This window comes from Rissa tridactyla, chromosome 1, assembly GCF_028500815.1.
Source record: "Rissa tridactyla isolate bRisTri1 chromosome 1, bRisTri1.patW.cur.20221130, whole genome shotgun sequence".
Taxonomy (NCBI): Eukaryota; Metazoa; Chordata; class Aves; order Charadriiformes; family Laridae; genus Rissa; species Rissa tridactyla.
Genome location: NC_071466.1, coordinates 81319650 through 81333667, shown reverse-complemented (window position 1 = coordinate 81333667; position 14018 = coordinate 81319650).

Sequence of the window (14018 nt, the reverse complement as noted above, 5' to 3'; positions counted from 1 at the left end):
TGAACTTTACATTGCTTAAGGAAACAGAATGCTTCAAGGGGCCTTCAATACATATTTGAAGGCTGCATACCTATTAAAACATCTTAAAATGTACTTTTCCCTGCCACCTGCACTGACTGATCAAGAGAAAATAAAAATGTAGCTCCTTTCTTCCTCAGGTTCTGTGGATTCCCATGCAGTCAGAGAGAAGTAGAGACAGCCCATCTTCCCATCTTCCAAATCCAGGAGCTATGTTTTCACCTATTCCGTACATGAAAGAGGCACGTAAGCCAAAGTTCCTTATATGTCTCTTTTAAAAATATGTAAAAAGACATTCTTTTATTCCCAACCTGTATAAGATGTTCATTAGGGGTTCTAACACTGCACTGTCATTACTTCTCCTGTGTATTCTGTAAACATATTTACCTGTAACTGGCTGTCACAAATGGGTGATTTAGATGGCTTAAAGAAGCACTGTCAAAGGTATTAGCAAAATTGGTTTTAATATGATGTTGTAAAAGTACGACTTAACAAAGTTCAATGGCAAGTTTCACTCTATTACTGTATGGCAGAATCATTTGAACAATGATTCAAAACTACCAAGGCACAAATCAAGAAGACAAGGATTAAAGTTACCACGACAAAAACTGAAGGTACCAAGGCTCAAATCAGTTACCAAGACAAAATCAAAGTTACCATACTACAAGGTTATGCGCAGTATTGGTCACTTAACAAAGATCTGTCATTGTTAAAAGGCCTCTCTGCCTCGAGAAGCAACTTTGAGAGGCGTCCCAGCTCCAGGGGAGATCATTGCCATGCAGCCAGGCTGCTAAGCCAGGAGAGCTCAAAAAAGGCTCACTTAGCCTGTCACGTTTATGGAATAAAGCGATTCGTAGTCAAATTACATGGGATGGAAAAGGTATGCATGAGACTCCTTGTACACACAACTTGCTTCGTTCCTTAATAAATGAGTCTTGGAAAAGCCACCTGCTATTCATATGTTAATTGCATGATTGGTGTTCCAGGCTTATATGCATCGATGCCCACTGTGTCAGTCTGCTCCTTTGTGGGTTTTCAGGGAACAAATTGAAACCAGAGGAGTTCTTGTCCCATTTACAGGTTAGGCCTTTACACTCCTTGGAGCCTGTACGGAACCACCGCTCGTCTGGTTAAGGGGTCAAGTGCATCTGTCACACCGGCATTTCTCATGAGGATTGTGGTCATGAAGATTGTCATGTATTTTAAAACTAGCAGGATTTATTTGTTCACAGAACAATGGTGACAGAAGAGACTTTTTTGTGTGTTTTGTCACTAACACTTCCAGCAAGGAGAAATGCTTTGTCCAGTAAGGACAAAGAAAATGCATGAAATGAAGTATTTCTGATTAAAGAGTTAGTTTCATGCTTAACTACCTGAACTTATAAGATGCTTTCAACAGTTCATGCTGAAGTTATTCATAAAGTGATTTTCACCCATCTCTAATGATTCCAGAAAAGAATTTGCAGTTTCCGTTCAGTTTTTTTGCTCCAGTTCAACAAATACTCAGGGAAATCTATTCACTGGTTTTTAAATTATAAAAGAATGAATTTAAAATTCAATTTTTACCAATTAACAAATTCACTGAATATCTAAACCATGATCAAAACCAAGAGGATATACCCTAAAGTACAGTTTCTGAAATTATGTTCATTTCTGGAATTTTTTATTATTCTACTGTGATTTCTAGCACTGGACTTTTTTTTGTAACAAACATTTAATAAATTAAATTGCTTGGATATTAGTTTACTATCAAATATGAAAACATTAAAAAAAAAAAAAAAGAGTGAGTGCCAGTAACTTGTAGCAAAATATCCCAATATTAAGACATATTCAGATACCACTCACTTAGAACACATTGATGCCAAAAGTCACCATGGACTATTTAAAAGTTGTCATAAAATAGCAAATTATATTGAATGCATTGTGGTATTTTTAAGTGTGTTTGTAAGGAAAGAAATATTTTTAGTTTGAATTTCACCTGTAAAGAATTCCTTCACTCTGAAATTACTTTGTTATTCCCAAAGTGCTATGGTCTCCCCCATGTTTCCCAGAGGTGACAAGCCCTACCCTGGTATGAGAAGGGTCTGGGCTGAGAAGTGAGAAGTCCTTTCTCTCACAGGCAGACCTCTTTGCTCCTACTTAGGATTCCTGAGAACCAGAGTCAGAGAACCATCATGCGACGGCAGCTCCTGCTGCTTGCTGCCACATGTAGCCTTGATTCAGAGAGACTTGACCCTTTCCCTGCTCTACAGTGGAAAACACTGTGAGGTTGCTTATACAATGCCTATGAGGCCCCTGCAAAGGCTCCTGAGGATACACGGCAAGAGAATACAGTCAGAGAGGTTTGCCATGCAAAGACACAGGAATTTTTCAACAAATTCTTTTTACCTATAGCAGCAGAACCATTCAACGAAGTCTTACCTAGAAAAAATTCTCAGGATGCTATTTCTGGTAGAAGAGCGTGGCCTCCCCCCAGAGTGACTTCATGTTAGACAATGGTCTTCATTCTAAACCCAGCTCTGCCCCATCTGGAACAGATTTCAACTCAGATGAGCTTTTCATCGCTTAGCTATTTCAGGTAGGTGTATTTCCAGAGTTTGTGTTGGAGCTGAGCTATTTAAATGCCTACTGAATTTAATTCATGTATCAAGAAAAAAAATTTTATGGAGATCGGAAACTATGACCAAAGAGGATTTTTTATGTCTAGAATTCACATCTTAGAAATATTTATAAAACACTAGCACTGACAACATAATTCAACTGATGGAAGCAGAGAGTTCTTTTATCCTTTTCATACAAACCTTATTTAGACTGTCACAACTTCATCTTTCCTATATTCCCCAGCAGCAAGCTTTCCACTTGTTTCAGGATATCTTAAGTCAGGCAGAGAACTGGATAACATTTCATCAAACCCCCTGCTTTGTCGGGTTAAAATCTTGATCTCCTGGTAGATAATGTTATCAAAATAATCACGCTTTGTTCAACTTTACCTCCCAGGAAAATTCAGCAAATCTGTCAGAAAATGTTAGCACAGCAGTCATCTTTAGCAAAGATATCCCAGAGAGTGACAGATTCAATTTTCCAATTTTTTTAAAGACATCAGATAGTTTAAAGTAAACATTACTAAACTCTGGATATTTCACAATTTTTTTCTGTCTGGCTTCAGTTCCTCACTTAATTCCTTGAGTCTGGTAACTTATTATTTTGTAGTCATGGTTGGAAAGCAGAGGACACACACAAAACACTCAGCACATGAACTTCATGCAGGTTGCTTTGAATGGCTGAAATTTTACATTTACTTTTGCCTCCTTTTTAAAACTATTTGTTGCATGAATATATTTTATTTAGACACATGTCTATTACAACATTTCCAACTCATTTAAGCAAATGGTTACTATTATAGTGTGGGCATCATGTCAGACTGGTGGTAGAATCCTAAGAAAGAAGTGGTCCTGCAAACAAGTCATATTTATAGCTTTGTTCTATCTCTGTTGTAGAGTACAAATTAAATCTGACCTTGGTGTACTACAGTAATGTAGAAAGATCTTCAATTAGCCAGTGTTTGTCTTATGCAAATGTTGTTCAATAGCTTTTAATGATACTGCTAAGTATCATTACAATAATGTCTTTTGCTCATTTTACAGTGATGGAGATAATTTTAGCTCATAAAGTTTACTGGCATAAAATAGGAAGTGAAATATAGAGTTGAAGGAGCTGTGGAGCTAAAGCAGAACTCGGAACAGACAGATCTGATATTTTTAAAAAATTACCCAAAACCATATGTGCCAAAACAGATCAAAATAAAAACAGGGATTCAGATAATTTTGCCTTCTGTCTCCTTCTGTCTACAGAATGTCTTATTCAGTCTCACTCAGCTCTTTCCTATTGCCCCGCTCAGCAAATTTTCTCTTGCTTTGCATTGAACATGCCACAATTCCTTGCAAACATGTTATTTTTAGATAAGAAGAATGTTTTGTCGTAGTAAATCAACAAATAACATTCTTCTTGCAGTCTACTACTGTCTCAGCCAGAAAAGGAGACATGTAAGTTAAATGTTAGTGATGCTGTAGTTAACAGTATCTGTACAACACATGTACAATAATATAACAAGATCACGTGCGCTTGGGGTGTGTTGCCTGGTGAAAGAGAGGACAAGTCTCTTCAGTCGCTAAATGCCATTCGTGAGCACTTTGAGGCTGTGTTGACCCATCGCATACTGCCTGTATGCAAAGAGGAAGCTGTGTTTTCACAATGAGGGGAGACAATAGGTCATACGGAGATTAAAAGTGGACCAAAAAAGCTGAGGTGATCATTCATGTCCTTACTCGGAGAGTCTGGCTTTTTCCTCAGTTACTTTTCTGTATTTTTACAAAGATCAAATCCCTGCCTAAGTACAGGAATCAAAGTCTTATCTGTTCTTTTTACCTTTCTATGCACAGAAACAGAAAACAAAGAAGAAAATGCTTTAGAGTGTTTTGAGAGCTCTGTTTTAACATTCAAACATTTTTTATGTCTACAGACTCAGTTATGACCTTTTTAATTATGAATCAGTAGCTACAAAGAATTAATGAGGCCTAACTAATCCACTTCATATTCACACCATTAGTTTATTTAGATAAATTTTCTTCACTGTTCCTATGTGGACAAAAGCTTAAAAAAGACTAATAAATTAATAGAAAGCATATTACAAAAAAATAAACCGAGTGGTAATTTGCTTAATTAGTCACTGAAAGACAAATGTTGTTACAAGCAACACTATGTTTAGAGATGTCACATGCAAAATGTAGTGGATACATAGGAAATACTCATAAAGAGACATGAAGTACGCATACTCATTAAGTTCACCACTGTAAATGCTTTCAATTACTTTAACACACAATATATAAAGAAGACAAGATAAAGCAATGGGAAGATGAGATAAAGGGTCAAAAGAGGACAGACGGCAAAAGGTGGAAAAACAGATGAAAATTAATGACTTTGGTAACTGCATGTACAATCTGTTATGCAATAAAGGGAAGTTACCAATAGTATAAAGATTTTAAAATCTTTTCCAATCCACATAAAAATTGTTTTTGGAAAAGTAGTACAGGGCTGGGGAACGAAAATATAACTTCATAGAGAATCAGGTAAAAAAATTTAATAACTTATCAATCTGCTAAAGCTGAAGTATTAGGGGCTGTGAAAGATGTAAAAAACCTAACTACTTGCATATTGAACTGGAACTTGGTAACCTACACATCAATAATGATGATTATGAGCTGTCACTCTTTACAAACAAATCTCATTCCTGTACTGAATCTCAGCTACTCATTCAACAGAAGAAACAACAAACCAACATCTACAGAAGGGTTGTCAGAGGAAGCGGTAGGGAGAAGAACACAAAATCACAGAATCACAGAATGGTTTGAGTTGGAAGGGACCTTTAAAGGTCACCTAGTCCAACCCCATGGGTAGGGGCAACCTTCACTAGACCAGGTTGCTCAAAGCCCCATCCAACCAGACCTTGAACACTTCCGGGGATGGGGCATCCACAGTTCCTCTGGCGGCATGTTCATGGGCCTGGCAGCTGTGAACCTGAAGGTAGGCATCCACGCAGGCTGTGAAAAGAGGAAAAAGATGGAGTGCAAAAGTAGACATTTTAAATAATGTGTTAGGAAATGAAATGAGACAAATTGATAGCAGATGGAGTGATTTAACAGCAATGTGCCATTTCCCTTCTAGAGTGTCCATTTTTCTCACTGAATTTTCTATTTAATGGCTAATTTCAGGTTTTGTTCTCTGGCTTCCAGACAGTAATTCATCTCACCTCAGAATTTCAAGTGATGGCGGACTCAGCATTTGGCAACCAAGTGAGTCTACACCGTTGCCAGGACAGAGGCTTCTTCTGCCAAACTTCAATCATTTACCTCTGAGGCGGTTTTCTTAGACCTTCTTCAATGTCAATAAGAAAAATAAGCAGTTTTAGAGAATGATTCACGTAACATATTTTAAACGTCTACTCTGGGTTGAAATGAATTCCTTTCCAAAAATGTCTATTTCTCTTCACTGACCAGTGAGGCAGCTTAGAATGACTAGCTCAAATATCCATGTCTAGACTGTAGCCCATGTCTGCATTCCTTTGACGAATCCCACCCAAGATGTCAAAAACTGAGAGGGAAAACTGTCTGTTTATATGAAAAGAAACAAGCAAAAAGTCATTGGGCCTTTTGTGAGCTACGTGGACATTTTTAACTGTTAATATTAAACAACATGCATACCTTTGGGATACAAAAAATCCCTTTATTTGGGGGAGATTAAAGAAATAGGAGCAACTATAGATTGCCTGACAAGAATCTTCATTGTCACTTAGGCTTTTGGCTTCAGCTATAATAAAATCAAGCAAAAATAGAATAGAAAAAGAACAAAAAAGCAAAACCACGATCCCTGTTGTGACTGCTCCAAATTTCATTAAACATTCCTATGTTTTGTTCAATAGGTCATAAGATTACTGGGAAATTTTTAAAGACAATTTGCAAGATATGACACAGGTCTGTTGCATATTTGCAGATTTATAATAATTTCTTGATATTTTTTTTCCCCAAATTAATCCCTTAGCGATATTGAACAGATTTTTTTATTATTTTTATTTAGAAAAGATTTGCATTTCAGATTTCCCCTTGACTTCTTGGCCAGATCAAGGTTACTATGAAGTGGCAAGTGGAAAAGGCAAATGCCACTTAGGTTGACAATATTGATCTATAAAGACTAGACAAACAGCAGTGCCACCTACTGTTTAGACTTTAAATACAGAAGCTCCTAAGAGCTGGGTCCAGGTACCTTATGCATGATTTACACACTATGTGGGAAGTTCACTTGGAGAAGGAATTGCTTGCTGTAACTGATAAAGCACAGCTTAAAAAAATAAGTTTAAAAGCAAAATTAAAACTAAATAGCTGTGCATGGGTGAGATCACTGTCTTCCACTTCTGTCTTATTTTTTCATGCAAATTATTCCAGTCAGGGAAATAAGAAATTTTAAAAAGTTTTTAAATTAAGGGATGAAGTGGGAAGGCAACTGCTTTCACAGTCAAATGGCCCTTTGATTTTTTATATGATTTTGGAACATTGCAGCACCACTTGGGAGGGAGAGAGAGACATACACTCTATGTCTCTCCCCCTCACTCATTCACAACACACACACAAGAAATGGACTTGAAGACTGAGGTATTCCTGAAATTAATGATTTGTTCTCATTCATACAGACAACTTACAGAAAATTATGTTATTTTCAGATTAATTGACAAAGGGCACATAAAATACTAGCAGATCTTATTTGGAGGAAATGTTTGTACTGACATGTTTAATAAGGTATCCAGGAGCAGCTTTAGCCGTAGGGGTAGTGGGGTCCATCTGCACGAGAACTTCATAGCCCCTCAGTAAATCTTTGAGCCTGATTTCATTCCTGTGTCGGGCTGAGGCACGGCACAAGCACCCAGCACCGCAGATGCCAGGATAGGAAGAGCATCGTGCCCACACATCAGCCCCTGGTGAGGATTTCCCTGCTATCCCCCCAGCCCCCTACTCCCACCAACAGGCATAGGGCATGCGGGGCTCAGCATGGAAAGTAGCACTAAGGAAAATGTTACCAGGTCCTTTGGGAAGTAATGGCCATTTGTAGTGGTGGAGGTGTTTTTCCAGCTTATAACAACTAACTGTCCTCCACTCGTATTAGTCAGGTAATGAATATCCTCTGGTGCTCTTTCTTTGTGTGTTGTTCTCTCAAACCTTGGTCGCACTACACACAGGCACACATACACACACCAGCCTGTTACAAAATCTTCTGTTGAGATCACCACCAGCAAAAAAAGCCTTAGAGGGGCTCCTGGAAACACCATTCTAGAAAGCTGGGAGTTTTAGATTCTCCATCCCTCTTGTAAAATGATTACAATATTCCAGTAATATGCGAGTCCCTAAATATAGGGTACGTGCTAATTGTTGAAGTCACCTGACACTGAGGCTTCTAATTCAACCACCTCGAGTCAAAGAAGAGAGGCCATTCAGAGGATGAGTTGCTTCATCTTAAGATATGGTATGAGCTGATTTAGCTTACCGCAGACATATGTCAATATTTACCTTACATTAAACAAATAAATGAAGAAAAAATTCTGGCCAAAATTAATAGGGCAGGAAAACCTTTAATATGGATCTTTCAAAATGAAGAATTTCAAGTCTCATTTCAGAGCAATACTTTAAAATTTATGACAGTTATTTTTAATAAAATAAATTACACCTTGGCCTGCAATTTTTGGTTTTATGTAGAAAACAGGAAGTGTCTCTATTCACTATCATTCCTTTTGAACAAACTCCTTAGCACACTTGCTATGCATGGCAAAGAAAAACACAGATTAGCATTACAGGCTAAGTGTCAGTCCAGATGAATTTTCTAGTCTGAAGTGGTCAGTTGTATACCACAAAAGACAAGTAAACTCTTATCTTACTTCCTGTATCAGTGGTACGATGATAATCAATGTTAAAAACAACTTTTAATATTATAACTAGACCACAGAATCATAGAATGGTTGGAAGGGACCTTAAAGATCACCTTGTTCCAACTCCCACTAGACCAGGCTGCTCAAAGCCCCACCCAGCCTGGCCTTGAACACTTCCAGGCTAGATGCCCAACACTTGTCTGGGCAGCCTGTTCCAGCACCTCACCAACCTGATGTATGTGATAATACAGATATGTAAAGGCACGACCTGGACTCCCAGAGGCCATTGGGAGATGTAAAGTGCTGAAAGGCTGGCCTTGTAGAGTATCTAGGTGGCAAAAGAAGATCAAATGTATGATTTAAATAATGCTACTCATTTCAATCTAGATAGATGAGGCCTTTGGAAACTGAAGAAGAACTATCTTCTCTTTGATATGTAGAAGTAACTTGAATGTGTCATCTTTGGACTAGATAGCAGCTGTGAGTCAACCCAGGGGAAATCTCACCCTCTTGTCTTTTTGTTGCTGCTACTCAGTTTTAATTAAAAGAATGCTACAGATAAAGCACAGACAGGTGCAAGGGAATAAAAATGAAGAGTATCTTGCCTAGTCAGCTTGATCAAAGTAAATTTAAGTGGCACCCAAGTAATAAACTGAGGGCAGAGGGGAACAGGCAGAAATCAAAATAAAGACAAACTTTAATTAATACAAGCATGAAAAACTAGTGTTATATGTTCCTCATAAACAATATTGTACTGTTTTATTTAAGGAGCCTTAAATTACACAATGTCAGTAAGTCGTCACGATAATTATGTGTTGTTTAGTTAACTATGTCAATTATATCCTCACTTGCTTCTCAAGTCAACTACAGGCTGGTCAGTCTTCAAGTTACATCATATAAAGCTGGTATGCACCGCTGGATGTGACTAAACTCAAACAAATGCCTCCAGGCTTGGACTGAACCTCTGGTAAGGTTCAGCAGATCTAACCAACTACCATGTACCACCTGTATACCATATTGTACAGTACCTTTTTGTTCAGAAAGACTGAAACTGTTAGCCTTCTGCCTTGAATGATTTGCTTGGCTTAAATTAACTAAATAGGAGAACTGTCTCACATTTTATATATTTTTTGTTCTGATTCCTCCACCTGAGAGGCCATAATACAGGGCTGCATCTGGAAAGTCCATTGTTCAATGGACTTCTGGTAATCTATGTTCCGGCTTTCTAAATTGCAGCTTAAGATAGGTTCTTATTTCATAGGATATGAAAAATAAAATAAGCATTTCTACGGACAATTTAAATTAGGTAATTCAGGGGTTTTTTCCCCTTTAGTCAGAATCCTATGACTCTTATTTACCAGTTAAAATTTTAGATTTAGCAGATAACAGAGATTTTAGATTTCTAAAATTTATTCAAACTACTAATGCAATGTCTATCCAGTTGATAATGATGGTTTTCTTCTGCTTATATACTGTTGAGAGACTTGGCTTCAAATACTGGGAGACACTGCATTATTCAGCTTATAATCAAAAGAATAGTCAGAAACTGGCACGTAGTAATTAATAATACAATGTCATGGTAATTACTATTGTAACTGAAGTTACTTGTTTTCTTAAGCAGCAGCTAAATCTACTTTCTTCTTCTTTGTCACTTTTGGATGTTCTTCTGACATGGATATATCACCATTTTCCTTTCATCTTCACACTGTTGGATCAACTGTGGTATAGCTTTCTGAAACTTTTAACTTCAAGTACATGCATCTAACTCTTCTTCCCAGTAATCAAAAATCTTTCTCTTTTTTACTTTCTCTGGAATTCGACTCTTTTTTCCTTTCTCTGGAATTCGACTCTTTTTTCATTTGCCATAACAAACCCAGAAATTAATGCAAGCTATACCTATTGTATGAAATTCAATTCTTAATTGTGGACTGTTCCTGCACTGTTGCCTTGGCTTTAGTAACGTTACCACTTAGTAACAAAGTTCACTAGCAAAGATGTAGTCCCCATGTTACATATTTGTTTCCCCCACAGGCTTGAAAAGAAGCAGGACAGGAACTGGGAAAAGCAACTAATGAAAACAAACAACTGCACCCACTGCTCTGAGAAATTATCTTCCCATATGATGCCCCAAACTGCTTTTCACCTTCATACTTATTTACAGTCAAACTAAGACTTTTTTTTTTTTCTTTTCTTGTAGGTATCATTCACAAAATATGTACCTTTTCCTGAAAATTCTCTTTGGAAGTACACCTTAGAAAGATTTTGGTCATGACTCAATGATGACCTCGATCTATTTTCACCTTGCCTTTCAACAAGGTGAACTTTTTTTTCCCCCCTATTTTTCCCTTTTTATTAAATATTTCAATATTATGTCTATATCATTTGGAGAAGATCTTTGCTAGAGGTTGCTTACTCTAATTTCATAAAATTCACCACTAGCATTACAGCTGGTTTCCAAGCCACCTGTTGAACTTTACCGTCTGAAAGACTCCTGCTACTGCTCCTCTCTCTCATGAGCCTCAACACATCTTCAGCTTTGTTAACAACTCCTTTCTCCTGCAGTTCCTTTGTAGCTAGACATTTCCACCCCAAGCCACACACACACACACCCCGACCCTTCCACCCTATGAAGTCACCAGCCTCCCTCCAAAAACAGTTGGTTTTTAATCTGGAAGCACTTATGTTCCTTTAAGCTCACTTTTTCAGGGGACAATTCCTACATTTATTTTATCTGTGAACTTCTGTCTCCTGTAATCTTTCCTCTCTGTGTCACTGTTTGGGTCACACCTTAGCCCAGCACAAAGTGATTCTGCAAGCAGAATATACGCACCTTAGAAGTAGAAAAATTATGTATTGGTTATGATACAGAAATGATCGCCACTAGGTTAGGCATTAATATGCTCACCACCTCTGCTAGTCAGGCCGGCAAGAGTCAGGAGGAGATGGGGCAGTTCCTGCAGCTCCCTGGAGCACAGCTGCAGTTGTGCCATCTTCTGACACCCTGGTTTTTCTTTATGTTTTTATACTTGCCCATGTCGGTGCTTTTCCCTCTCTTGCCCTGTCTCCAATTTCAGCTTTTTCATCTCACACAAACCTCTTCTCCAGACTTTCTGACAGCTTCCCCCCCCCCCCCCCCCCCCAACTCAGCAATTTCCTCAGAAGTCTGCTCCATGGTTACGTAGCTGTGTAGTATCAGCAATGGCCCTGGTATCCTTAGAGCAGAAATACACAATCTTCAGGACAGAGGGAGTCACCATCCTCTTTTTTAGCACCAAGATGACTGTGACACAGGAGGAAAGGAAATGGATTATAGGTGGCTACCAGCCAAACCCGTCAGTTTTCTTATCAGTTGCTCAACAGTAAGCTTCTATACGCTCCTGCCTACCCTATAAGAAAAGCATATCCTTTTCCTTGTGATACACCACTAAACATTTCTTCAGATCTTAATATACTGCAATAAATCATTACATTTTCTTGAACTTTTCAATCCATGTTATCAGCATTTGGATCTAGGCCAATTTGAATTAATGTTGCAAAAAACTGCATTAAATCCTTTAATGACACCTATCCAAAACAGAATCTTCCATCCTCCCCATGAACATTTATTATGCAGAGATCATAGAAAAGAGACATTCAGTAGGAGACATAATTTTTAAATATATACAATTCTGAGTAATACGAATAACATCTTTGTCAGCGCTAAAAGAAGTCTTCCAAGTTAAGTTTCCCTCTCAATGATTTTCTTTATATATTTCCTCGTTTTCCACGTAGGACTTAATCTGTGACATAAGAATTCACAGTCACGCTGGCAGAGACATGTTATAGTAGTCACACCAGTAACCCACTTAATCATGCTGACCAAAAATGTAACAAAGTTACAGTCATATTACCAAAAGCTCCTTTTGCTGCTGTAGCATAGCCTGTTAAGGGAACTGATTTTGCACACACCTCCGAATAACTTTTAACCTAACTATATCCATGCTCCAAAATACCTATTCTGGCAAACATCATGTTGTAAAACCACTGAAATGTTTATATAATTCACACAAGCCTTTTTTGGTGCGTTTGATTCTTAAGGAAATGGCAGAGTATTACGAAGAACAACTGTTAAAGGAGCAAAGAGTGAAATATCTTTCACTCATCATGCTATAAAAATGTTGAATACAGATAAATTTATCTAAACATGAAGATGTAGCAGATAAAAGAAGCTTTGATGCTTGAAGGATAAGGGTCTGATCAAGTCTAGCTATGGGAAAGGGAAAGAGAAAGGATTGAGGGAGCCAAAGAAGCCTTGTTTATACTTCTAAAAGGGCAAAAGAGACATGAGTGCCAGCTGCTACATTCAGGAGACACTACCTCTGTTTGCTGTCCTTGGCAATTACTTGCTCTGCCTGTACTTGTATCTACCCCTGATTAAAGGTTTAATTCTCACCAACTCAGAAAGCTTAATCTACATCACTTATTTTCCAATTCATTAATAGATCACAGTACAGAAGGAACAAGAAGCCAACTGATGTAATTGAGTCTACACCTGGCAGGATGAGAATAAAAAGTGTCCTGATGCCATGTTTGTGACCTTTGTACTTGCCATAGCCACCAACCAAACTGTCAATTTAGATGCAAGTGTGGCCCTAATGATACTACTGCCCACTACAAATTAGAACTCCATCTATAATTAAAGCAGGATTTTTTCCCCACCACTAGGGGGTGGGGACTGGCTTTCTCGTCTACAAGCTCATCCTGAAAATACGAGGCAAGAGTGCAGCATGATGAAAAGAGAAGGCAGTAACTCCATCACGAGACGGTTTGGTTGTGTAAGACAATCCTAGGGCACTGTTTGCAACTATTGCTTTTTATTTTGCATTCGGGCTGCAAGCCAGTTGCTGTTATTGCTGCTTCATCTTCAGTCTCATACAAAATTTTTACAGCAAATTTCAGTTTAAGTAAACCCCAACCACTCAAAACCACCCACAACTCCCTTTGTAAGGTATTAAAAGACTACTCCTTACAGACACTGAAAATTCAAAGGAAACAGTGCTTTACACAGAAAGGTTTCAGTACAACTTTCACCGGTTCCATGGAATTTGTTCCTGTTTTATTGCAAAGTGAAGTTCAGACTACTGCCTTCACTTTCATAAAAAAGCTGGATGCAGAACTTTTTTTTTTTCTTTTTGCAGAGAGAGATGGACAGCACTACATGCAGGCTGTTTAGTGTAGTGATCTTTCTTTGGGGATGGGTCTATTTTATAACTGCATGCATGTCACAGGTTTAATAAAAGTTAAATACTTTTGTGGGAAAAAGATTGTAGAAAACTTAAATTACCTCAAGAAATTCAGTGTTTGTCTATATGATTACAATTGTATTAACACATTGCAATGAAAAAGAGGTTCCTTTGTTTCTGAAATACTTTCCATTTTACATTTCCTATCCTGAGTAATGAGAGAAACAATGTATTTTACTAATCATCTGAAGTGGCATGTAATATCGCTAATTATGCCAATCATTTAAATTAGGGTAAGAATGAGATAAAAG